The sequence below is a fragment of the Panthera onca genome, chromosome B4 (genome assembly GCF_046562875.1).
Source record: "Panthera onca isolate mPanOnc1 chromosome B4, mPanOnc1 haplotype 2, whole genome shotgun sequence".
NCBI lineage: Eukaryota > Metazoa > Chordata > Mammalia > Carnivora > Felidae > Panthera > Panthera onca.
The window spans coordinates 66,311,597-66,337,948 of NC_138345.1; positions in this window are offsets into that span (position 1 = coordinate 66,311,597).

A 26,352-nucleotide genomic window follows, 5' to 3' on the forward strand; every position below is an offset into this window, starting at 1 on the left:
ATCCCTCAGTTTAGGTTTGTCTGATATTCTTCTCAGATTTAGACTGGGAGGACAGGTTTTCAGGAGGAAGATCACAGAGCGTAAAGTGTCATTTGCAACACAACAATCCAAAGAACATACTATCAGCATCACTTATCACCAACGATATTAACCTCGATCGCCTGGCTGAGGTGGTGGCTGTCAGGTTTCTTCTTTTTATAGTTATTTTTTTAATTTCCCCCCTTTTCTTTATATACTTTGGAAGGAAGTCACCAGGCAGAGCCCACAGTTGAGAGGGAAGTTCTTCCTGAGTTAAGAGTCAATTTCTCTCCAAAAGATATGTCTCTTGTCCACCATTTATTCAATCATTCGGTTATATCAGTGTAGACCCATATTTTATACTTAAGGTTAAAATCCAACACCATGCTATTCATTTTGTTGCTCAAATTGTTGCAGCTTTGCATCCTCATCAGCACTTGGTATCACCAGTTTTTAGAAGATTTTAGCCATTCTCATAGGTATGCAGTGGGTTTTGTTGTATGGATTTGTTTTTTTTACTCAGTCTTAAGCTTAAACAGAGAGTACATCCAAACACAGACTTTAGACATCACCAAATCATTGCCTACAGTTTGTTTTTTAAATCAGACAAAAACAACAAACGCACATACACAGCGCATCTGTGACCAGTGTTTATCTGACACCAGCCATATAACATTAATTTCAAGAAATTTCTCCCACTGCCAATTTCCCAATCCCTTCTCTCTCCAACAATTCCTCCAGCTCAGTGGGATTTCTGACCTATTGACCCTATCCATGCTTTTTCTGTAGCCCACAGCCTGCCTGTCCTCACTTCTTTCCTTACCAAGCTTAGATTCCACGATCCATCATTATAATCATTCTCTGTTATACTTTATTTCTTTGCCCCTTTTTTTAATCCCCTGGCAAAATTCCCACCTCAGTTAAATTCTACTCCCTTGTCAGTTCCTATCTGTACCCAAGCAGCTGGTTTTGGGCTACAGAAATCACAAACCCCACCGACTGGTCTAATTTTACATGGGATCTTAGTGCGAAGCCACAAATCCCATTACACCCCCTTCATCAATTTACCTTTCCTCTCCCTCCCACCTTCTCTCTCTTCAAATTTCCAACACCCCCCTTCCCTATCTTCATTCTCAACTGATGTCATTGCCTCTTATTTCATTAAGAAAATAGAAGCCTTTAAAAAAGAACTTCCACATATTTACACCACTAAATCCACAAACCAGCCTACATCTCCACCAACACATATGCTGTCTTCCATTCTTTAGGGATGAATGAACTCTCTGTGCTCCTATCCAATGACAAATCTTCCATTTGGGCATTAGATTCCATGTACTCACATATTTAAGGACTTAGCTCCTGAAATTTTTCCCTCTCTTTATCCCCGTTATCAGTCTTGATCTATTTTTATCTATCATACCAGTTGTCTCATCATTCATGCTGGAAAAATTCCCATCTTAAAAAACAATAAGCCTGTATCCACATTTCCTCCAACCACTGTCTGATCTTCGCTGCCCTTTACAACTAAGCCCTTCTGAAAATTTGTCTATACTTATTCCTCTTTCACATTCTCACAGTTGATCCGAGTTGGACGCGTAATGGACTGAGCCACCCAGGTGCCCCAAGGGGAAGGAGTAATATCCAGTATTTTATCTAGCTTCTGTAAGAAACACTATCAGAGAATTTGAGTAATACACACAGACAATATACAAGATTGAAATATTTCAATTGTATTGCTATTTAAATTAGACTACATTTTCCATATTATTCAAATAATTTTTAACAGTTGTAAATAACTGTTGTAGATAGCTTTTCACCACTGTTGTTTGAGCTGTTATCTCTTAAATTTTTTTCAATACTCTAATAAAATGGTCAGCTCCTGGAAAAGGGGTGCCAATATCCATAAAGTGATTTTGTGTAACAGATGAGAAGGGAAATAAAGTAGCAAAAGTAAATCAATGTAAAGAAATTTAGTTATAAGTGAAGTCATCAGAATTAACTTACAATGCTATAGAGATAATCAAATGTTATCAAGTGTTAAGGGATAACTTTTATATATTTGCATGTAGTAATGTGTAATATGCATAAAGTGAAGTAAATTACAGTTATTTGATGATTCACAGACTCTACCAATATAAGTCTATGAAATGCTCCAATTAAACAGCTTAGTTTATTCAATAAATTTTTTATATCTTATAGAACTTTAGCATGCTCTTCTCTTTTTTTTCTCTTTTTCAAGATCAGCCATACACATGTATGAAACCAAAGTTTGTGAAACTAATTTCCCAATAAAGATGTTTTTGTTTTCTTAACCTAATCAATCACTTTTAGTTTATCAGGACTTAGAAAAGAGAAAGAGCACACAGGTAAAAGGAGGGACAGCTCAGGTTTCCTGCCCCTTTGTTCCTAACTGTAAAGTCATTCTAAGACACTATTTCTTCCTCTTTAATATCTGGATGATAATATTGACCATACAGATCTATTCCCAAGGCAATGTAAGAATCAAAGGGAGTCATGTTACAAAGTACTCTGTAAATTATAACATCTCAAGTAAAGAATTATTATTATGATTGAGATATTGAACAACTTGCTCAACAAAACTCCCCAGAGAAAAAAATCCATTCAATTAGAAAGGGGTAAATTTTGAATAGATGATCATTCAAATGACCTTGTTATCAATTATTTCCTTAGTTAGCAAAAGGAAACAAAAATTCAGTGCCTTGAGCTCTGTGTCACTGTTCTGCATTAGTATTAAAGACCATTATGTTGTACTGTGTGATAAGATATTAGAAATTCAAGACAGGGGTGCCTGGGTGGCTCAGTCAGCTGAGCATCTGAATCTTGATTTCAGCTTAGGAAATGGTCTCATGGTTCCTGAGATTGAGCCCTGCATCGGGGCTCTGTGCTGACAGCAGGGAGCCTGCTGGGGATTCTCTCTCTGCCATTCTCTCTGCCCCTCCCTCACTCACATGCATGCACATGCACACACGCATGCGCTCTCTGTCTCAAAGTAAATAAACTAAGAAAAAGAAAAAAATGAAAAGAAATACAAGACTGCTTCAGAGGCTCTAAAGTCTCTAGATCCTCCTCTTATTACAGGGCTTTGATGTCTATTTCACCTCCTATTAAATCCTTCAGTGATGGGGATTACCTCTTGTATCTATAAGCCTGTATTTATAGCAAATAGATACTTTCAGGAGCTCAGTAAGAGCTCAATAAATAAATGTTTAATTTCCAGATGGACAGAGTAGAAGGAAAGAGCTATGCAATGTCAGGAGTTTCAAGATCAAGACTCAGTTCTGTCAATTGAGTTATTAAAGTACATGATCTTGGTGAGTAACTTCACCTCCCTGGATGCTCAGATTCCTCATGTGTTAAATGAAGGAATTGGAATCGAGTCCCTCTAGAATCGTCCACTTCTAATTTTCTATAAATTTTAATTCTTGTTTATTTTACCCAATTATGTATCATCCCTTTATGTTAACATTCGCCAAGGAACACCCCAGCCTTGCATATTATCTGTGACATTCAATCCAACAAAGCTCCCAGCCCTGACATAGGCACACCTTTATCTAGAAATATAACTTTATGCTAATTGTTCTTCCTTGAACTTCAAAAACATGCAAGGTATTATTTTAGAAATGCAATCTGTGGTTTTTGCAAGGAAGCAATATTCAGGGAAAATTCAATTATTAGCAGTTGAGATATAACAAAATAAATTTTGTTGTTTAATTCAATTATCATGTTTAAAACTTACCCTATTGAAATGATATGGTATTATGTTGCTTGAGATAGTTTCTCCATTCATGAAAAATAACATTGGGCTTTGAAATGAAACCAAGGATCTGAATAGTACCATATGCCAGAGTAGCAATTTCATGGTAGCCATTTTTAAGCACAGTTGCTCTCAGAACTTTCTGTTATGGAGGAGAGAAAAGACTTTTACATTCTTTTTTTTTTAATTATGACAATACACAGAAGCATAGAGTGCAATGGGGTTTGAATAACTGCCAATACTTTGAAATACTTATTTTTAAAGTCCCTTAGAACATATTTTTCTTTATAAAAATGAACTGTTATGTCACTATAAATGCTGAATGGTTAAATTTACATTACTTAATTTGTATCTGACATAGAAGTACTCTTCCCTTCCAGTAGAATGTGCAAAAAAAAGTATTAGCATTAGAAAATAAATGTCAATTTACTTTTATTATTATTTTTAAATCTAATTTCTGATCAACTAGTCTCCAAGTCCAGAAGGTCTCAGCCTAACCCTTATGCTTTGAATCCACTAACTGACCTAACAAATACTGGGCAAAAAAATCATTGAATAATCACTGGGGGCACCTGGGTGGCTCAGTTGTTTAAGCATCCAACTGTTGGTTTCGGCTCAGGTCATGATCTCATGGTTCTTGAGTTCGAGCCCATGTCAGGCTCTGGGCTGACAACACAGAGCCTGCTTTGGATTCTCTCTATCCCTCTGTCTCTCTGCCCCTCCCCGGCTCTCTCTCTCAAGATAAACAAGCAAAATTTTTTAAAAATCATGGAATAATCACTGACCTCAAAATTATTCATGAGGCTCTTTGAAAAATAAAAAGTAATTCATCTGAAGGGGCCTCAGCATCTTACCCACCTATCCTTCATTTTTCATGCTTATTTTATATGGAAAAACAAGGAGGAAGGAGATTTGTTTTAGACATGTTTTCAACTTTTTAATTTAATAACGAGGGATAGAGCTTAACAACTTTATAGACAACCTCCTCACACATCTCTATTATCCACAGACGCAAATACAACCACAGGTGGACATACCCATTTTTTTCCTTGGTTCCTAATAGTGTTTTGATTTCAATCCCTGTCTTCTAAAATTCAAAAACAATGTGAAGGTTAGAAACTTAATCAGTGTCTCTTGAGGTAGTTTGCTGAAAAGAAAGAAAAAAGAAAATGGAAAAAGGATGCAGAAAATTCTGGTTAATATGAAAATACAGGCATTGGCAGCCTTTGTACCTTCTCTTAATTTCTACTAAAGAAGCATCTAGTCATATTGTTTATATGTAATATTAGACATGTATTTTCCTATTTACCTTCACATTCTCTTGTTCTGCCTTTTCCTCTTCCTTATGAAAATGATTCTCCTTCCTCTCTTTCTTTCTCATGAAAGAGGGGCAAAGAAAGATAAATGAATGCGAAGTTAACTAATAAGGGACAGAAGAAATGTTCTTAGCAGTAACCTCACACGCATTATTGTCTCTGTGGTATAATGCCCATTTCCTTGGAAGTCCATTGCTGATTTTTAAAATGTGGCTGCTTTGAATATATTTATCAGTGTATATTAGTAGGTACTTTTCTCTTTTTAAAATTTTTGTTTTGTTTTACGTTTATTTATTTATCTTGAGAGAGACAGCATGACTCGGAGAGGGGCAGAGGGAGAGAGGGAGAGAGAGAATCCTAAGCAGGCTCCATAGTGCCAGCACAGAGCCTGATGCTGGGCTTGAACCCACGAACCGCAGAATCGTGCCCCATGCCAAAACCAAGAGTGGGACGTGTAACCGACTGAGCCACCCAGGTACCCAGGTACTTTTCTTTTTCTTTTTTTTTTAAATTTTTTTTAACGTTTATTTATTTTTGAGACAGAGAGAGACAGAGCATGAACAGGGGGAGGGTCAGAGAGAGATGGAGACACAGAATCCGAAGCAGGCTCGAGGCTCTGAGCTGTCAGCACAGAGACTGACGCGGGGCTCCACCTCACAGACCCTGAGATCATGACCTGAACCGAAGTCCGACACTTAACCAACTGAGCCACCCAGGCGCCCCATACCCTGGTACTTTTCTTAACATAGAAGTCACTTGTACTGTTCCAGGGAAAGCCTTTCCTATAGTTTGCTGATCTGTGAGATTAGACTGAAGGAGAACATGGGGATAATAAGAGACAAGTGAATAAATAAAAAGCACTGATTTTATGCCTTAGCCAGCTAAGTCTTGACCTGTTTTTTCAATTCAGGCTATACCTCTTCCTCTACTGTACATTACTCTTTAAACAATGGTCCATATCTCCTCAGTATAGAATCTCAGCAATTCCCCCTACTTCCAACATAACACCTATGCTACCAAAGCCAAGTTCTCAAAAATTTTCATTGAAAGCGTGATTCCTTAAGACTGGAACCTTCATCCCTTCCATAGTGAGAATTAATTAATGAAAAATTTTTATTGTAGCAGATGAATAAGATAAACACTCTCTTCTCCCAGGTAAACATAGTGAGTTTGATAGCATTTTCCTGGAGATGATAGTCTCACTTGTGTTGCTTAACCAAGAGGAGTGTCCAGATATAAGGAAAATTTCAGCTTCCTGGACAGTAATGTTGGGGGAAGCTGAATCTTGTCATGATATCTATTATTCATACTTACTTTGTTGGTCCAGGTCTCCAATATTTCATTTTACGTCAAGTCACTGAAATCCAGAACATTTCAACTGTTCTACATGTTGGTATGCTTGGCAATAGAGTCACCATCATCCCAGAAAAAGGAGCCAGATGTTTCTCCCTGTTCATCTAGAGCAATTATGAGGCCAAACAGATTCAGATGGCTGTAGAAAAAGAGTGAAAATTGTATTTTCAGAGTTAGAAGGACTTACCTCCAACCATCTCATAGAAGTACCTAGAAAAATGGTGAGTCCTTTCTTGAACATTTTTACCAAATGTCTACTTAGTTTATTGTTGAAAATCTCCAGTATTGGGAAACTTAAGATATTCTTAAGCAACCTATTTCTGCTCTGAACTGCTCAATCTGGGGTGGAAAATGTGATTATCAAGAGCACAGGCTTCTCAAATGCCATCTGCTGGAAAGAAGTAAATGTTTTTATAACTAATAAAGTGACAATATAACTATTATACCATGCTAATTGAAAGTGTACCCCTCAGTCTCTTTGGCTTATCTACCACAAAGAGAAAGTTATAACAAAATTGCCAAAGTCATTGAATCTGGGAACCTGGGAACTGGTTTTAAAGTAGGACCAATGTGATTCCAGGGAAATGAAGCTTGAATAGTAATTTAGAAAATCTACTTTGCTGATAGTTGCATCTCAGGAACAAGGAGGTCAGAATCCATGTGCCCCATTGTTGTGATTCCACAATGAAGACAGAATTCAATTTGATCGTAACCACGTGGTAAGAGAAAATTGCATAGTAAGAAAAGAACTACACAATGCAACTGATAAAACAAACTTACGTTGAAGAGGCTGAGTTATTGTGAGAGTTTCTTAAGAGAAATATTTTGGTTTCATATGAAATATACTTATTTCATTAAACTTTTCCTATTGAGATGAAAAGTTAGGCATGAGACTCTCTCTTCTTTCTTGACAATGAGCAACATACTAACTTGAATCCAAATGAGTCTATTATTCAAGTTAGTGCTTGGAAATTATGGATAGTATCTAGTTCAAAGGGTCTTCAGGGACTTTCCATATTTCAAAAATGTCTAGCCAAAATGTCTCTCTAATAATGATGTATATTTTTAGTTGACTTTACTTTCAATTAAGGCTGATAAGTTCTGATTTGCTATTATGAATCTTTGATGTAAAATAGAAATAGGAAGTAATTATCACTGTTTAAAAATCTGCTTGTTTGCTAGACAAAATCTTTGCTTACATGGTATCAATGGAGAAAAAGTGACTAATTAAATACAACCTAAATGGATAAAAGCTTAAAGACCCTGAGTTAGCCTTCATATAAAACCTAGGAGAGAATTCATGAATCAAAAGTCACTTACTGTCTTAAAAATAATAATAGGAAGATATGTAGCGCAGGATAGCTTGGAACTGGATCAAATGTTGAAGCATATCATCTACTCATCTGTCTCACTCCCTTTTCTTCCTTCCTTTTTTTGTCCCTGCTTCCTCTCTCTCTCTCTCTCTCTTTCCTTCTCTCTCCTTCCCCCTACTGTCTCCTCCCCCCCACACACACTGACTCACATATTCACATGTATAAACAGACACATAGACCAATAATTGTACCACTGACTGACCACTCTTCTGTCACTGGCCTCTCACTCACAAATAGCCCTCCTCGGACACTCCCCAAGCAGCAACTTTCAACCAGAACAGGAAGGTGGAGTCCCCAGGTCAGTTCCTGACAGGATGTGCCTGTTACCTCAGCACTATCATTTTGGCTGGAAACTGTGTTGGCAGAACATATCCAGGAACAAAAAGAGGAATTACATCTAGAGGAGCAGAAGCTTCAACAAACTTCTGCAAAGGAGGTGGTACTTGACCCCACTAGCCTAGAACAAGCTAGAACTAAACACTCAAACTACATAATTGGTAACAATGCATTTCAGCAGACATAGGAAGTTGAAATCCAAATTTCTGTTTAAATTCAACAAAACATTCATGGAACTCACTAATAGGAAGGATGACTTAAATGTCTAATTCAGTGTTAGGAAAAAACCTACATAAATTCAAGTATGTAGAATGTATAAAAGCAGCATTCATTAGTACATACTTACTTCAGAAGTTTGACTCTATAACCACATTTACTCACTAAAAAGCCAAACGATGATATAAGTTAACATGATGCTGGGCTACAAAATTTTAAATTTGATATAATAACAAAATTTTGTGTATGTGTGTTTCTTATTCTTTTTAAAAGTTCAATATTATTAGAAAATGAAATTTAACGCAAATATTTATGGAAATTTATGAAGCACCTCTAGAGAATACAGTTTTTGCAAACCATTGGTTTAATTAAGACACTGCAATAATCTGACCACAAGAACAGAGAATTTTTAATACCTCTTCCCTCAGACACAAATAATTGATAATTTAAAAATAGATCACATTTCTGGGTGCCTGGATGGCTCAGTGGGTTGATCGTCCCACTTCAGCTCAAGTTATGATCTCATGGTCCGTGAGTTCAAGCCCCGTGTCGGGCTCTCTGCTGACAGTTCAGGGCTTGGAGCCTGCCTCGAATTCTGTCTCCTCTCTCTGTCTTCCCTCTCCCACTTGCACTCTGTCTCTGTCTCTCAAAAATAAATAATAATAAAACATTTAAAAATTTTTTTAAAAATAGATCACATTTCCTGTTTTCCAATTTAGGATTAGTCCTATGTGTATAGTCAGAACTTACTTCCATAAAGATTTCTTGGATACTGGGCAAGATTAGCCAATGTTCATCACAGCAAACTTGAAGAATGTGGAGAAGTGGACTCACTTAAAATAACCGCTTTATAGTAGAGGTGTCATATTGCTTCCCCTCATATTCCACCACTCTCCCACACCACTGACACTGCCTGGAGACTAGGTGTAGCTGGGTGGAAAAGGTGAGTTGAATCAATGATATTATTATTTCTTAGGACACTGAACTATAATACAAGAAAAGAGCCTACCACTTATCACACAAGCACAAGGGAGATATAAAAATATAATTCTCTTGCTGTGGCCAAAGAGTCTATTACAAGCTGAGGCCCTTTGGAAGCCAATTACTAGTAAAACAAACAATCCCATGGAATGCAGAGTCCTGCTAACAGTACAACACTGGGCTGAAATTTCACAAACTTTTGCAACTGAATTCTGAATTTCCCCAAGAAATACAAAGTTATTACACTTGATGCTCTTAGATTTCCATGAGATCTCCTTTCTCATTTCATGTGTATTCCCATGATAAATCCCATACTTGAGCTAACCTGAATGAGTTTCTGTTTCTTGCAAGAAAAAGCACCTGATTCATGGACTATAATCTCTATTGCATTCTTCTATAAACAAGTCACTGTGGAGAGTCATTTGCTTTTTAAGAATTTAAATGTGTGCATAAAATCAATGTCTACCATGCTTCTAAAAATAAACATTCATCCCATCTCTAATCTTAAATTTCTGTCAATCCATATATGGTTCAATTCTTCTATTTTGAGAAGAGCAAACAATTCTAAACAGAGTCTTACAAAGAACCAAGCTAGAATTATACAGTGCAAAGCTCTAAAAGTCATATAAAAGCAGTGAAAAAAAATACCATATAAATCTCTGAGTTCATGGATTTATTTTTTTTCTACAAAATGTTTAAAACACATACTGTATAAAAGTTGAACCAGGATGCTTCAGGAAAGGGCACACACACAGATCTTGCTCCTTTTGGAAAAAAAATTTACTTTTTGAAATATTTTATTTCATGTGCATTTCAAAAGAATAGTCAAATAGTGTCTTTTGTTGTTTGGGGATGAAATGTTTTGTGTATAACTGTTATGTCCATCAGATCCCATGTGTCATTCAAAGACATTGTTTCTTTATTGATTTTCTGTTGGGATGATCTACCCATTGATGTAAGTGGATGTAAGAGTAAAAGTCCCCTATTGTTACTGTATCACCATCAATTTCTCTTTATACATATTGATATTTGCTTTATGTATTTAGGTGTTCCAGTGTTGGGTACAAGATATTTATAATTGCTATATCCTCTTGTTGAATTGATCACTTTATCATTATGTAGTGCCCTTCTTTGTCTCTTGTTATAGTCTTTGTTTTAAAGTCTATTTTGTCTGATATAAGTTTTCCTACCTCAGCTCTTTTTTTTCTTTTTTTTTTGCTTCCATTTGCACAGTGGATGTTTTTCTTTTTCTTTTTTTAAAAATGTTTATTTATTTATTTTGAGAGAAAGAAGAGTATGTGCACAGAGGGGCAGAGAGAGAGGGAGAGAGAAAATCCCAAGCAGGCTCCACACTGTCAGCGCAGAGCCTGATGTGGGGCTCAAACTCACAAACCATGAAATCATGACCTGACCCAAAATCAAGAGTCAGATGCTTAACTGACTGAGCCACCCAGGCCTCTGTGCGTGGTTAATGTTTTTCTTAGGTTTCAGATGAGTCTCTCATAGGCCGCATATAGATGAATCTTGTTTTTTTATCCATTCTGCCACCCTATGTCTTCTGATTGGAGAATTTAGTCTACTGTATTTAAAGTGACTATTGATAGGTATGTACTTATTGCCATTTTAAAATTTGTTTTCTGGTTTCTCTTGTAGTTCTTTGTTCCTTTCTTCTCTTACACTCTTTCTTTGTGACCGATGAGTTTATAGTGTTATGTTTGGCTTTCTTTCTCTTTATTTTTTGTCTCTCATAGGGTTGTGGTTACCATGAGGTTGATATATAACATTCTATATAGCATTATATAGCAGTCTACATTAATTTGATGGTCATCTAAATTCTAAAAGAACACAGAAAAATAAAAAAAAACAACATTTTTTCTCCTTCTCCTTTTTTACTCCCTTTCCATGTTTTATGTATATGTTGACATATTTTACATCTTTTTATTCATAATTCTCTCATGTCTAATTATGGCCATTCCTTTTCTACTTGAAGAAGTCCCTTTAACAAGTCTTAGAGGGCTGGTGTGGTCTTTTGTATGTCTGGGAAACTCATTATCTTTCCTTCAAATTTGAATGATCACCTTGGGTGATATAGTGTTCTTGTTTTTTTGTTCTTTGTTTTTGGTTTCTTTGTGCTTTTTTTTTTTTTTTTCCTTTCAGCACTTTGAATATATCATGCCATTCCCTTCTGACCTGCTGAAAAATCAGCTGGTAGCCTTATAAGTTTTCCCTTGTAGGTAATTTTTTGTTTATCCCTTGCTGCTTTTAAGATTTGGTTGAATTAAACTATTCCGGGAAAATTCATTCAGCTCTCCGGACATTGAATTCTATATTATTTAGCGTTAAAACCAAGTGTTAGTCAACTCATATGTGGTTACGCAGAAATGGCAGAGAGTCCCCATGAAACATGCATGATGTGTCAGAAAATATATTTCATGCCTAGATTATGGAACTTTAATGTATACTGTTCATAATGTTTTCTAAAAAGCCTAATTGGGTTTGCTATATATCAAAATATGAATAAGCATCACTACAATGTAGATGTATTTTATCACTAACCCATGAAAATACTTTATGGCATTTTAGCCCAATGGAAATTGCCGTAGTTATAAAAAATGTAACATATTTAACACTTATTCATTTATTTAAAACCATTTTTTAGTTCTTACTAAGTATAAGGCACTTGTACTTGTGTGTGTGTGTGTGTATATATATATATATATATGTGTATATATATACGTATGTATATATATACACATATATACGTATATATATATACATACATATATATATATACGTATGTATATATATATATGAAGTTGGCCTGTGGTGAAGTCAAGAACCATTCAGAAATACAGAATATAGTTATTTTGAAAAATCATGAGGGCCCAACTTCAGTTGTTGTGTAGCTGTGATATGTTTATCAAAGCTAGAGAAAGTCAACATAATAAACAGGCAGGCTTAGAATATTTCCTACCTCCCTGCGTCCTAATATTTGGTCCTGAAGGTTTACACGGATTTACCGGCAAGTCATACTCACAGCATATATGCTGCCCGCTCTCCTGCGCACGTGGCTTTCACTCCCCACTCTCCCAGGTTACATTCACCTTGCCCCCTCCCCTTGTGACTAAAGTATGAGTAAGACAGCTATCCGGGGGTGAAGGAAAAAACCGATTTGAATCAGGAATTTTTCTTTGAAAAGGCTAATGAAGTAACTAATGTTCTTAGAATAAGCTTCTTTGCTATGACATTGGCAAATTGAAAACGGGACTTTATTCCTTTTAATGAAGCATATATTGGGGGCGAGTCAATATCATAACTTCTGCAAAATATCTTGAGATCCATTTCAGAATCTCTAAGTAGTAGGAATATATATTTTGGTTTTGTTCAGATTTACTTAACATGAGTTATACCCTATATAAAGTAAAAGAAACACATAAATGCATTGTTTTCAAAATATAAAAATGAAAATAATGTAAGAAAAATAGGAGACTTTAATGGCAGACCTGCACTGGTTGTATTAAATGCACCAACCAATGCAAACTGCTCATGTAAAATTCTAGCACTTCCTTCTTCAAGAACTGGACCATCATGAAAGGGGGCCCCCAAAGGGCTCATATCAATTTCAGGAGCCTGAGGAGCTGATGTAAATCTTTAGTTAGACTAAAGCCTTACCCAATTACTTCAGGTTTATGGTGATCAACACCAAGAAGACCTAAAAAGATACAAACAGGAAGAGGTTTAGGGTAGAAGCAGTGCTTTAGGAATAAACATCTAATCATCACGTGAGGCAATAGGGATCAGTTCTCTTCCTGGAGCAAGAGCTAACTGGGTGTGAAATGGAAGGCCAAGTAGTGCCAAGTAATCACGCTATGTTTTTGGTTGTTCCTTTCTGCATCCTAAATAGTCTTAAAGATCTCACATCAATCCTACCTCCTTCACAAAATCCCTATTTATTTCACATTGACCTTGCCTCTCTTTTAATTTTTCCCACACTTTATGGCTTATGCCACACAATCAAGACATAAGTACATAGTGTTCTACATTATACTCAATTTCTTTCAAACCTGTTAGTTGTGACCTTCTTAGTTCTCTGAGAGCAGGGATTGTGTTTCATCCTTTTTCTATATTCCACAGTATTTGCACAGAAGACATAGACTTCGCTTTTTGGGTAATTAATTGAAAGTGCTTTCCTAACTAAATTCTTGAAATTTGTAAATTATTTCTAATCACAGTTAGTAGAGGGAAAACCGACTTGCTTATTTCTTTATCCCTCTCAATAACTCCCTTAGTAGAAGAAGCCAGGCTTCTAGGATCTCTGTGATAGAAAACCTAAGACTAGAACAATTATTAAACGGTATTTTTCATGCACCAATTCTGGGAACACTTTATTTCCACTCACACAAGAATGGTAGAAGAGGGTACATAAGTAAGGCAGCAACAACTATCTTTAACGCAGAACAGGAAATTATAAGAAAATCTTCCCCAAACGCCCCCAAGGTCTTATTTCTATATAAAAAGAAAAGAAACATTGCAATAGACATTCGCTGAAGTGAGAACTTTTTAAGTGGTTTCTTTTATCAGGGAGAGGGCAGTTTAGAGAGAAGCAGACCATTTGTAAATATTATTTCTGTCTTTTTGAGAGCTTTTCATAAATGGTAAGTTATTGTAGAAGCTTTTTTCTCAATATGTTCTATAAACTTTACATATTGTAATATGTATCGTTTGTATGACCGTCTAACAACAAAGTTTCAAATCATTTCTAGATGAAAGATCATTACTACACCTTCTCCTGAGACAGAGGATGGCTTCACGCCACTTAACTAAGCAATGATTTTGCCTTCAGACTAAAGAATCATTAATACTATAATATCTGCCAGCCACCAAAACAAAAACTGGAAACTAAGTAGATTACTGAACTACTAAGGAAGAATAACTCTAAATATCATAGGCTTATCTGCTACTATTTTGTATGATAAAGACAAAATTTGTTTATAGCTTATTTTAATTGATGCAATGCACTCCCTCTTTTAGAATTTATAAACAATGCATTTTCAAGAATTTTGGAAAAATTATTTCTATGACATTTGTTTCTTCATATTCTCTCACAGTTCTTGATAAAGTCAATAATATATAATTGTTTTTAAAACCCAATCACATATTTCAACATCTATTTTAAAGAGAAGTTTTATTTTTGATTCACATTTTTATTATTTCTTATATACATTTTCTAACTCCAGTTTCTAATTACAGGTTAATATTGACTATAGCAATTATTTTAAATTAACTTTCACTCACCTTATTTCCAATTGCATTATGGTTTCTGGAGAAGGGATAAATGGCCCAAGCTGCATCCTACCCAGACAAAGTTCATAAATTATCTTTTTACTAAAACTACATATATCAAATCTAACCTGGAGACAGATTTTCTTGACTTTAAAATACATCACTTATTAATTTTGCTGTAAAACACATACTAAAATATTTCAGACTGTACTATCTTTAACAACAAACATGTTTAAGACCACAAAGATGTCATTTTAATGCCGTGGAATCTGAAAGTATAAATGTGCCCTTTGAGAAAAGCATACAGAATAAGTGGCTCTTCTTGTCCAGTTTTGATTAAAAGAAGACCATGGGCTCCATTGTGGTGTAAGAAAGGAGTCTTTTGAGTAATCCAAGGTACCCCCCCAAAAAAAAATTTTTTTAAATGTAGTACTATAAATGTCTTGTCTCGGTATGAGAAGTTAAACACACAAAGCAATCACAATACATTTAGTTAATTCAAGAGATTTAGTGGCTTAACTACTCAGGCTAGACAAAAGGATTACTGCATATGACTAGGCTCCCCTCTCGATCATAAGTTATAGATACTTTGCCTCCTGACATCTAATGAAGGCCTCTCTCGGTCTCCAAATTGTTTTACTCTAGAGCTCCTCTTGTTTTCTCAGAAATATAATCTTTAACCTCAAAGCTTCAGTTAACATCAGTTTGTAGGGTAAAAAGTAATGCAGAAAAGTAAAGCATGGAGTCATAAAAAATGTTAATTGTAATAAACATGTCAGTTCCCCAAACCATGAACACTGTAATCCACATTCTATCAAAACTATGAAATTTTTGGTGGATAAAGATCTCTTTTCCTCTGAGACTACTTTTAAGCTTTGCCTCTATCAGTTTTGGGTCCAGACAAAACTTGAAGTTATAATTCTTTTCCAATATTCATTTTGTAATTCTTCTTTGAATGTACCTAATCTATCACTTGAACAGCAAATGCAATTCTCACTAAATTTGAGAGTTTACAACAATTTGATTTGCACCTTCTCCAAATGAAGCAAATATTGCTTTATATTTCTTGCTTGTAAAAAGTCATTGGTATATGTCAACTACACTTCAATAAGATTTTTTAAAAAGTCATTGGGATATAGGGATGTGCTGCAATAAATTTATTAACACAGCAGCAAATTCTTCAATAGCTACATTGTTTTATCACTAGGAAGAGGAAATACTTTGCAGGCTTAATTTCACTTCCTCTTTTCATAGAAAATGAAGACACTTCTGAGTGAACATTCTATTCCTCTTTGCAAATAGTCTGTATTCTTTTCTCCCCATTATCTCTAGAGCTCATAATAATAACTTTGTAGAGGAGCTGTGGATGGGGTAAAGGTAGAGGTGAATGATAGAGCAAATACACTTCCCAATTTAGCCATGACTAGTGCTTTAGTGGCATAAAACAAGCAGAAAAAAATAATAAATGTGGTTCTCTTAAAATCTGTATAAGTTAAGGGCAATTCTACAACGGCTAAATGAGTGTATCATTTATAAGGTCCTGAAAAAAAACTTGAGTGCATATTATCTTCACAGAAGTACATTTGCACCCCTAGGTAATATTGATCAACCTACCTCAATGTAATTAATTATTTATTTTAAAAACTTACATATGGAATTCTAGAGATTACATTCTAGCGTTTCAGTGATTGACTATGACTGATATGCATCTCTCTCCGCGTGGAAAATTATCACCCAAGCAATGGCCAGTGTATTTCCCACTCTCAACAAATGTTGAATGACTTAAAACAAATGCTTGCTTTTTTGTTGTTGTTGTCTTATGAGCAGCACTAGGAAAAACATAAGAAAAACTTTTTTCAGTACTATTCTAGATGGATCCCTCTTTTTTTTTCAAAAAAAAAAAAAACAACCCACTTATCTTAAAGTATATGAACAATTCTCAATTTCATGTAGTTCAAATATTTAATCATAGGTATGTATCTGTGTGAACAGAAAACATGGAGGAAATGGAGAATAAAAAAGGAAATTACCACCTATAAACTACTGTACACATTTCATGAAAAGCTGATTTAAAAACAAATGCTAAATATCCAAAACAAACTTTTCTACTCTAAACTCTTCTCACGAGTTACCTTAGTGTAAGTAGTGCAGTTTCTCATCATGGCTGTATATTAGAAACTTAAAAAAAAAAAAGAAAGAAAAAGAAAAAGAAAAAAAAGAAAGCAACGCCAAGGCACCATTCTTGATCAATTAAACCAGACAGTCTAGGAACGGGACCTGGACAGCAACATTTAAAAAAAATTCTCTGTGATTCTAGCATGCAGCCATGGTGGTTTTTATACTAATATTGAAAATGCCATTAATTTCCTTTTGATAATTGATTATATTCCCTTAGTAAACCCTTGTGTGTATATATAATATATACATATATATTATACATATATATATGCATATAATATATTATATATACATATATATATATATTTATTTTTAGCCACATTATTACAAGACTTTGCTTTGGTTATACTTTTGTTTGAATTTAACTTGTATTTTTAGCTATTTTTAAATCAAACTTTTAAATCAAAAATTAACTGAATAGGCCTTGCAATCACACAGATGGTTTAACCTCCATCTGACTTTTCCATATAAAATATGTATAACCTCAAGCATGTTACTTAACTATTATAAAATAGAGCTAATGATGTTTAACTTCACAACACTGTTATAATGTTTAAATTTAAAAAAATTATATACCTCTGAAAGCTTTCACCTTTCACAACAGCTAGCATATGACGAGTGCTTGGTAAATGGCTCATTTCCTCCCTGTACTGGCCAACTGTGCTTAGAAGTTATAGCCTAAGATTGGCTTCACCCTTCTTAGCTTCAATCTCAGTTTCAGCCATTATTTACCTAGAACTCCAAGACTAATCATTTTGTCCCTTGAGGGTAAAATAATAAGTTAAAAAAAGTTGAATTGTCAGATTAAATTGAATGATAAAAGCTCTAATAATAAATTCAGTAAACTGTCTTTCTGCCTTGTCTAGGTGAATCTTGCTAATGCTTCCACTTAAAACTATTTTTATGCCTTCTGGGAAGTGATTTTCATTGTTTGAATTTCATTAAGTTCAGAACTTGGAAGTTGTGTTCATTTTGTACCTGAAACATGAAAAGTCAGTAGTATAATTTTCAGCACTAAAAAGGAATATAAGTCTAAATTTATTTCTCTTCCTCCTCATCCTCCTCCCCCTCCTTCATCTTCTTCTTGCCTTAATTCCTTCATGACTTAAACACAATTAGCAATTTCTTGGGTAACCTAAATGTGAGTAGTATATTCTAAAATATGTTTAGATTTTTTTCTGATTCCTTGACTTTTCAATAGAAATTTGAAATGACTGATTAAAATAGGACAAATAAACCCCAAGTAGTTGTGAGCTACTTAATTTCTACTTTATACCAATGATATATGATTCTCTGTTTTATGTTATTTAAAAGTAACTTCTTTTTTTACTAGTTTGAGTATTGAATTAGCCATATTTAAAAAATATATATTCATAGTATTCCCTATTAAGACCACTCTGTGTTTATTCATTACATTTTAGTCAAATCAAGACCTAAGAATTTTTCAGTAGTAGGTAAGAGAGAGCCTGGTTAAATAATCTTTATATCCATCTTTAGAACTGTTATTCTCTATTAGGTCAACAAACAAACATCATTAAGTTCTAGAAAAATGGCTCTATTCCAAAGCATAAAAATAGAATGTATTTGTATATGACCAAAAGAATCAGTTCTATCTTGATTCTCATATCTTAAAACTAGTATTTCTGTGAGTTTAATTTATTAAAGCAGAGTGACTCTATATATTTTTCCCATATTTCTGAGAAATTGTTAAAGTACTATAATACACCTGAATTGCACAAAAACTGTAACAGGGTTACAGACAAGGATACAGTAAATGGAAATGGCGTTCTGTATGTGAACACATAAATCTCATTCTAACCCATAAATCTAATGCAGGCTAGGTGAGTCTCCCAATAGACACCCACAGAAAGAAGATAAAAATGGTGTAATACAGCAAACCTTCATCTAGAGGAGCAGCATGAATCATTTGGTCACTGGGAGGTTGCTTCCATATGTGGAATTAACTCTAGGAGAGAAGAGGTTTTCCCATCAAGCTTGCATTGCACTTAGTGTAATGGCATGCACAAATCCTAATTTATGCTTCTAATGGTGAGGATGTTACCCATTCAAATTTAAGCAGGCTTAAAAGTAACTCTATTAAGATCAAGGTAAGATACATTACCTCTGTCAAAACTGCAGAGTTTATTAACAATTACTTCTTACATTATAAAATTGTCCCCAAATTGTTTTCTCTTGCATTTGTCTGAAATCAAGATTTTAGCTTCAGTTGTCTTAGACAAGTTTTTATGCCTCCACTAAGACTATTCTGCTCTGCTTTTGTGCTGTTCCAAGATGTTATGAAAAATACTTGTGAAACCAATGAGAACATTTAATAAAATAATAAATCAGTAAAACAAAACCTAAAAAGAGGAAGTTTATTAGTCCTTGAAAAAATTAAGAAACAGAATTAAGATTAAGAAAAATTAAGGAAAATTAAGAAAATTAGAATACAATGTAACATCTACTCTGAGCAGATTTTTTCCTAGCTTAAAGGATATTTTAATAACTTGTAGATATTAAAACAACATATTTCAAAAAGACTTATAAACTACTCACTAGAAAGAAGGTTTTGCTTGTGAACAACCAGGGAATGAGTATCATAATGATATATATAAAGCATGTTTTCTCAGCCAGAAGCCTACTTATGATATCTAAGGATGAAATAAAATAAACTATGCATTCTTAGCATAACTTAAATGTCTTTATTGTACTTATTTTTTTATTTACATTGGTCACTCTCACTTGCCTATAAGCTTCTCGAGGACATTGTATGTCTTTTCAATTAGTAATAAGGGTGTTATAATGATATGACGAAAAATTTTAATTGTATTTGGAATTTAGGAGACATAGTTATCTATTATTATCAAGACCACGTTAGATTTACCTTAGAAATGCAAAGTTAATTTATCATAGAAAATTAATTAACATAATTCACATATTAACATGTTAAAAAAGCATTTAATTATCTCAACAGATGTTTTGAAAAGAGTTTTATAAAATTCAGTTTCATTCATGACAAACTCTCTCAGTGAAATAGTAATAAAACAAAATGTTCTTAACTTTGTTAAGATTATCTGCCAAATACATATAGCTAAATTCATACATAATTGTGAAATATTAAAAACACATCATTGAGATTGGAAGCAGAAGGATGCCTGCTATTACCAATTCAATTCAGTCTTATACTGGAGTTCTTACCCAGAGCAATAAGGCAGGGAAAATATCAAAAGTTAAAGGATTTAGCATGGTAAAAAACAATGCTATGCATAATTCATACATGATATGATTGTCTATTAGAAAACACTAAAGAATCTACAGATAAATTATGAACATTACTATGACTGCATAGCGAGTCTTATGGATTGAAAAAAGTCAATATACAAAACTCAACCAATTATATTCTGTAAATTAACATAAATACAAAAGCATTTAAAATAGTATCAAAAATATAAAGAACCTAAAAATGACTTTAACCAAATAAGCCTATAACTTCATAAAGACATGACATTTTATGACAAATGCTTTTAAAAACCAAAGTATTGTATTAAAAATATTATACTCATCCCACTAGAAATCTGTACATATTATAAAGATGTCAATTGTTTTCAAATCTCTCTATTTAATACTCAACAACAGCCAATATACTTTTAAAGAAGGCCAAGGTGGGAAAAATTATTTCCCACATTATTTCATGTGGCTCATTATAAATCAATAGAAATTAAGACAGTGTCAAATTGGTGAAAAGGTAAAAATAAACTAATGGAACAGAAAAAACTGGTCTAGCAGCAATGTATCATATTTTTCAGATATCTATCATAAAAAAATAAATATTGTAAATCAGTGGTGGAGAGAATTGTTTCTGGGACAATTTCTTCTCAAATAGAAAAAAAATGAAATTAGATTGTTAACTTATGCTCAAAATCAACTCCAAGTAGATTAATGACCAAAATGTGAAAGGGCAAAACTATATAAATTTTTAAAACAGCATATCTTTATGACCCTAGGTTCAAAAGTATTTCTTTAGTTACAAATTGATAAAACGATTGATAAATATGACAACAGTTTAATTAGGAACTTGTGTTCAACAAAAGATAAGCCAGAGATTTGTGGGTATATTTGTAACACATTTAACTAAAAAATCATTATGATAAAGCTAATGGCCCAAGAGAAAAATGTGAAAAAACAACTGAACAGATCAATATAGCCTGAAAACTCAATGGAGAAGAAAAAGGCTTAATCTGTTTGTGATCAGAGATACACCATAAAAGACATAATAATCTGATGATTCACACTCACCAGACTGACAAAAATTAAGATTACTGAGTAACTCGTATTTTCTTGTAAAGCTCTGACCAATTCAGTAAAATGCCTCTGTGTATTTGTTTTCCTTCCTTTCCTGCCTTGGCTTGCTTTTGTCTCTTACCCTTCTTGCCTTGAGACTGCTTTCCCTTCCCTCACCACCTAAACAACACCTTCACCAGATAAATTTTGCCTTAGTTGCCACAGAAACTTCTTATTCGACAAGTCTCTGAAAGCAAGGAAAATGAAAGCAAAAATGAACTACTGGGACCTCATCAAGATAAAAAGCTTCTGCACTGCAAAGGAAACAATCAACAAAACTAAAAGGCAACCGACAGAATGGGAAAAGATGTTTGCAAATGACATATTGGATAAAGGGTTAGTATCCAAAATCTATAAAGAACTTATCAAACTTAACACCCCCCAAAAAAATAATCCAGTGAAGAAGTAGGCAAAAGACATGAATAGATACTTTACCAAGAAGACATCCAGATGGCCAACTGACACATGAAAAAATGCTCAACATCATTCATCATCGGGGAAGCACAAATCAAAACCACAATGTGATACCACCTCACACCTGTCAGAATGGCTAAAATTAACTACTCAGGCAACAACAGATGTTGGCGAGGATGTGAAGAAAGAGGAACACTTTTGCATTGCTGGTGGGAATACAAACTGGTATAGACACTCTGGAGAAGATTATGGAGGTTCCTCAAAAAACTAAAAATAGAACTACCCTACAACCCAGCAAGTGCACTACTAGGTATTTATCCAAAGGATAAAGGAGTGCTGATTCGAAAGGGCACATGCACCCCAGTGTCTATAGCAGCATTATCGAGAATAGCCAAAGTACGGAAAGAGCCCAAAGAGCCCAAATGTCCTTCGACTGATGAATGGATAAAGATGTGATATATATATATCATATATATGATATAAAGATGTTAGATATATATATCTCACATATATCACATCTTCTTTATATAGATATCTCACATATATATCATATATATTTATATGTGAGATATCTATATAAAGAAAATGTGAGATATATATGTGTATATATAATATATATGTATATATTATATATATGTATATATGTATACATATATATGTATATATGTATATATACACATACTCAGTGATCAAAAAGAATGAAATCTTGTATTTGCAAAGACGTGGATGGAACTAGAATGCACCATGCTAAGCGAAATAAGTCAGTCAGAGAAAAACAAATATATGCTTTCACTCATATGTGGAATTTAAGATCCAAAACAGATGAATATAAGGGAAGGGAAGCAAAAATAATATAAAAACACAGCGGGTAGGGGAATGGGCTAAATGGGCAAGGAGCATTAAGAAGGACACTTGTTGTGATGAACACTGGGTGTTATATGTAAGTGATGAATCACTACTTTCTATTCCTGAAATCAGTATTACACTGTTATGTCAGCTAATTTGGATTTAAATTTTAAAAAATAAAAATAAAAGCAGATAAAACTTTACAATTATTTTAAAAATTTTGAGCATTGGTATAGCTAAGTAGGGGAGATATTAGGTACCACTAACGTTCTCTACTTGCTTTAAGAGTCTTTGCCTTGGTACATGCACAGAATGGGTAAGTCTCACCTACTGATGGCAGAAATTTAAGGTTTTGGAAAGGAAAGTTCTGGACAGGAAGGGATTCTTCCCTCAAAAACTCAGTGTTGAAGCAAAATAGAGTGAAAGTTGAGTTTTTGTAGACAGGAAATGAGATTAGCCCTTGTTTTCTAAAAGGTATTCATTCATAGAAGTATTAGCCTATCCTCTTCCATTTTTCCATTTTTAAAGACAGCTTTATTGAGGTAAGTTTGATATACTTAAATCTGCACACATTTTTATTGCATGCGGTTTGGTGACTTTTAACACATGCATACACCCGTGAAATCATCACCATAATCACACATATCCATCACCTCCAAAAGTTCCCCATGTCCTTTTTTCAAGCTTTTGTGGTAAGAACACTTAACATGAGATTTATCCTCTTAAAAAATTAAGTTCAATACTACAATATTCAACTCGAGGCAATATTTTGCACAACTGATTCCTAGAACTTAGTCTTCTCGTATAATTGAACTTAATCCATTTCTTTCAGAGGCAAAAGAGATGTAAATAATGAAGAATACCAGCTTGCACCCTGTAGGGACCCCCGCCCAAGTATATCTTTTTGTCCTATCATACCAACTGACAAAACAATACTCAATTCTGAAGTATATTTGGATCACATAGCTCAAGCAAGATCGGTAAAGAAAAATTTGCTGCATAAAGTCTAAAATTTGAGATGAGAATAACTCAGAAATTTTATTAAAAGATATACTCTCTAAGGTTGGACTCTTCAAAGTACTTGTAAAAGAGAGCATTTTTCTTTAATGTAGCAACTTTTATCATTTAAGTTTGGAAAAGATTTGCCTTCAATTGAGAAATTATTCTCCCACAGGCCTTGGGCTGTATGGAATATTAACTCAACAATAGTCAAGTTACTATAATGCAAAGGCAAGTATGAAAAGGATTTGCCTTTTTGTCCTGCTTTATAATCTACTGCATTCTTTGAGAAAAATGACAATAAATTTGAGACATTTTCAAACTGACAAGGGATTACAGAAATGAGCAAGACTGACATGGGTGTGTGTATCTTGTACCCCAAAGAAGAAACCTCAGTTTTTAGGATGAGCTTCAAACCTGAACTCTTCCTGCCATGTGACAACCCTGCTTAGCTTGGACCTGATATGTGCATTTTCACTATAAGCAGAATAGCATGGTAGGAAAGTAGCTCAGAGGTGGAATCAGACAGACCAGGCTCAACCAATGGCACTGCTGTCTACTAACCCCATTATCTCGAGTAAGGTCCTTCACTATTCTGAGCCTCAGTTTCCTCTTCTGGAAGATGGGAATAATACACTTTTTTGCAAAACAATTTGCAAATTTCTCTCATTTGTTTTATGAGAGAAAACCTTCTCCTTATTTCATTCTTTGAAGGTCATTACTAAACCTTAGAACACTATGTGACACCAATGTTTAACAGATTTTTTAATTAATAGCAATTGTTACTTCATTGGTATGTTGTAAGAATTAAATAATATAATAGGCCTTTTCTAAAATTCTTACTTAAGATTTTAATTATTGTATTATTAGTAATTAACATTGTTACCAATATTTATAATACAAATATTTACAATAATAAATGTAAAAAATTACTATTAATTGCTATTATTTCATATAAAATAAAAATGTTTCCTATTTCATGTGTTCTCCCTGTACAATTTAGTCCTTTCATGTCTAGTCTCAACCTTCCTTCTAGGACTCTATGTGTATTTGTTTAACCTAAAATTATGGAGTCTAATGTCAAGGCATTTGTTACAAGTTGGGGCAAAGCTCCTGTGCACATGTAGCTGAAGAACTGATGAGATCAGCCCGAAACACAGAGATTGGTAATAGCAAGTTAAATGCAGCCTGGGGGAATCACTGATCAAGTTACTGTGTTTTATTCTAGCAGTATTTTTCTCCCTATTGTTTCCGGATGGTGCCATTTATTTCAACAGAGGTTTGTAAGAGCTTTCTGAAAAGCGGTAGTTCTCAGGAGACAAAAATTTACTTCCAAGTTTTGCCTTCAGAAATAAAAGGAAACCACGTGAAGGTGTAAGGAAAAAAAAAGGTATTTGCATGTGAGAAGGTACAGGAGGCACTGTTAGAAGAGAAAGGGGGTTTGAAGGTACATGGGTATGTGGAGCACCTCAGGAGTCTATCTGGATCGGTAGAATCCAAGGTGCTCAAGTTCTGCAAAGATTTTCCAATGTACACGCAGAGCAACAGAAAGACCAGAATTTAGGCAGACAGAGGGCTTGGACAACTGGGCTTCCATCTTACCAGAAGCCAAAGACTAAAAGGTCTTCCTCAAATACCTTTTCTCTGCCCAAGACCATTAGGATCCTTCCATAACACTGAAAGTAGAGAGTGGAATAGTCCAGTAATGATTGAGAAAATTTTTTTCCACCTGAGCAGGTTGAGATGGAGGGTGAAAAACATATCTGATTTGTTTTAAAGGAAATAAAGTAATGTAATAGTTCCTGTGTATCCATGATTTAAATTAGGATGGAATCTTATGAAACCCAGAGAATTTGACAAGTAGGAAAGTTATCAGGCTTGGTAGGAAAAAAGTTGAGGAGGGGTTTTGTAAAAAATGATCAAGCCCAAGACATGTGATAATTTGATTGAGAAGAAATTTGCATACATTAAGTACCAATGTAGGAGAAAATCAACTGAATCTAGTATTAGCAAAAGAAGGCTAGACAGTAATAAAGCTTGGGCTCATGAAGTGGTAGACAGAATAATGGTCCCCCAAATTGTCCTTATCCTAATCCTCCAGTATACCTTGGAGTATGTTACCTTACAATTCAAAAGGGACTTTGCAAATGTAATTAAGATTAGGAATAGCAGCCTAGGATTATCCAGGTGGATCCAATCTAATGACATGGCTCCTTAAAAGTGGAGAGAACTTTTCCCAGCTGTGTTCAGAAAGATGAGAAATTGGAAAAAAGGTCAGAGAAAAATGGAACATCGTTGGCCTTGAAGATGGAGGAAGGGGTCCATGAGCCAAGGAAGATGCGTAAGCACCTAGAAGCTGGAAGGTAGAGACTCTCCTTTAGAGCTTCCAGAAAGGAACACAGCTTTGCCAACACATTGATTTTAACTCAGTGAGCCCCATATCAGATTTCTAACCTACAGAACTGTAAGTTAAAAAATCTGTGTTGTTTTGCAGCCACTAAATTTGTAGTGGTTTATTATGGCAGCAATAGAAAACTAACCCACATGGCTAGAGTTCTAAATATTCCCACTAACAGGAGGTATGAGAGGTAACTTATGGTTGCCATCTCTCTGAGTTGGGAGGCACTCATCTCTAGTGGAAAGAAGTATCTTCACATTCGATGCAACTTCTTTCAAGATAGTTGGCTAGACATACAGAGATGTACTATTTCCTCTAGTACATAATCCCCTTGCTGTGTTTTAGTATAAGTCCAGTCCCCCTGCTGCTGTACTTTTTTTGAAGTTGAGATTCAGCTACTCTTCATAATAACTACCCCACTCCCTGACGCATATTGCTATGTTAAACTGCTTGGAAAACATGAATTAATGTATGGTTTCCACCCTACATGGACTAAATCACATTCTCTGTAATCTTAATCACACT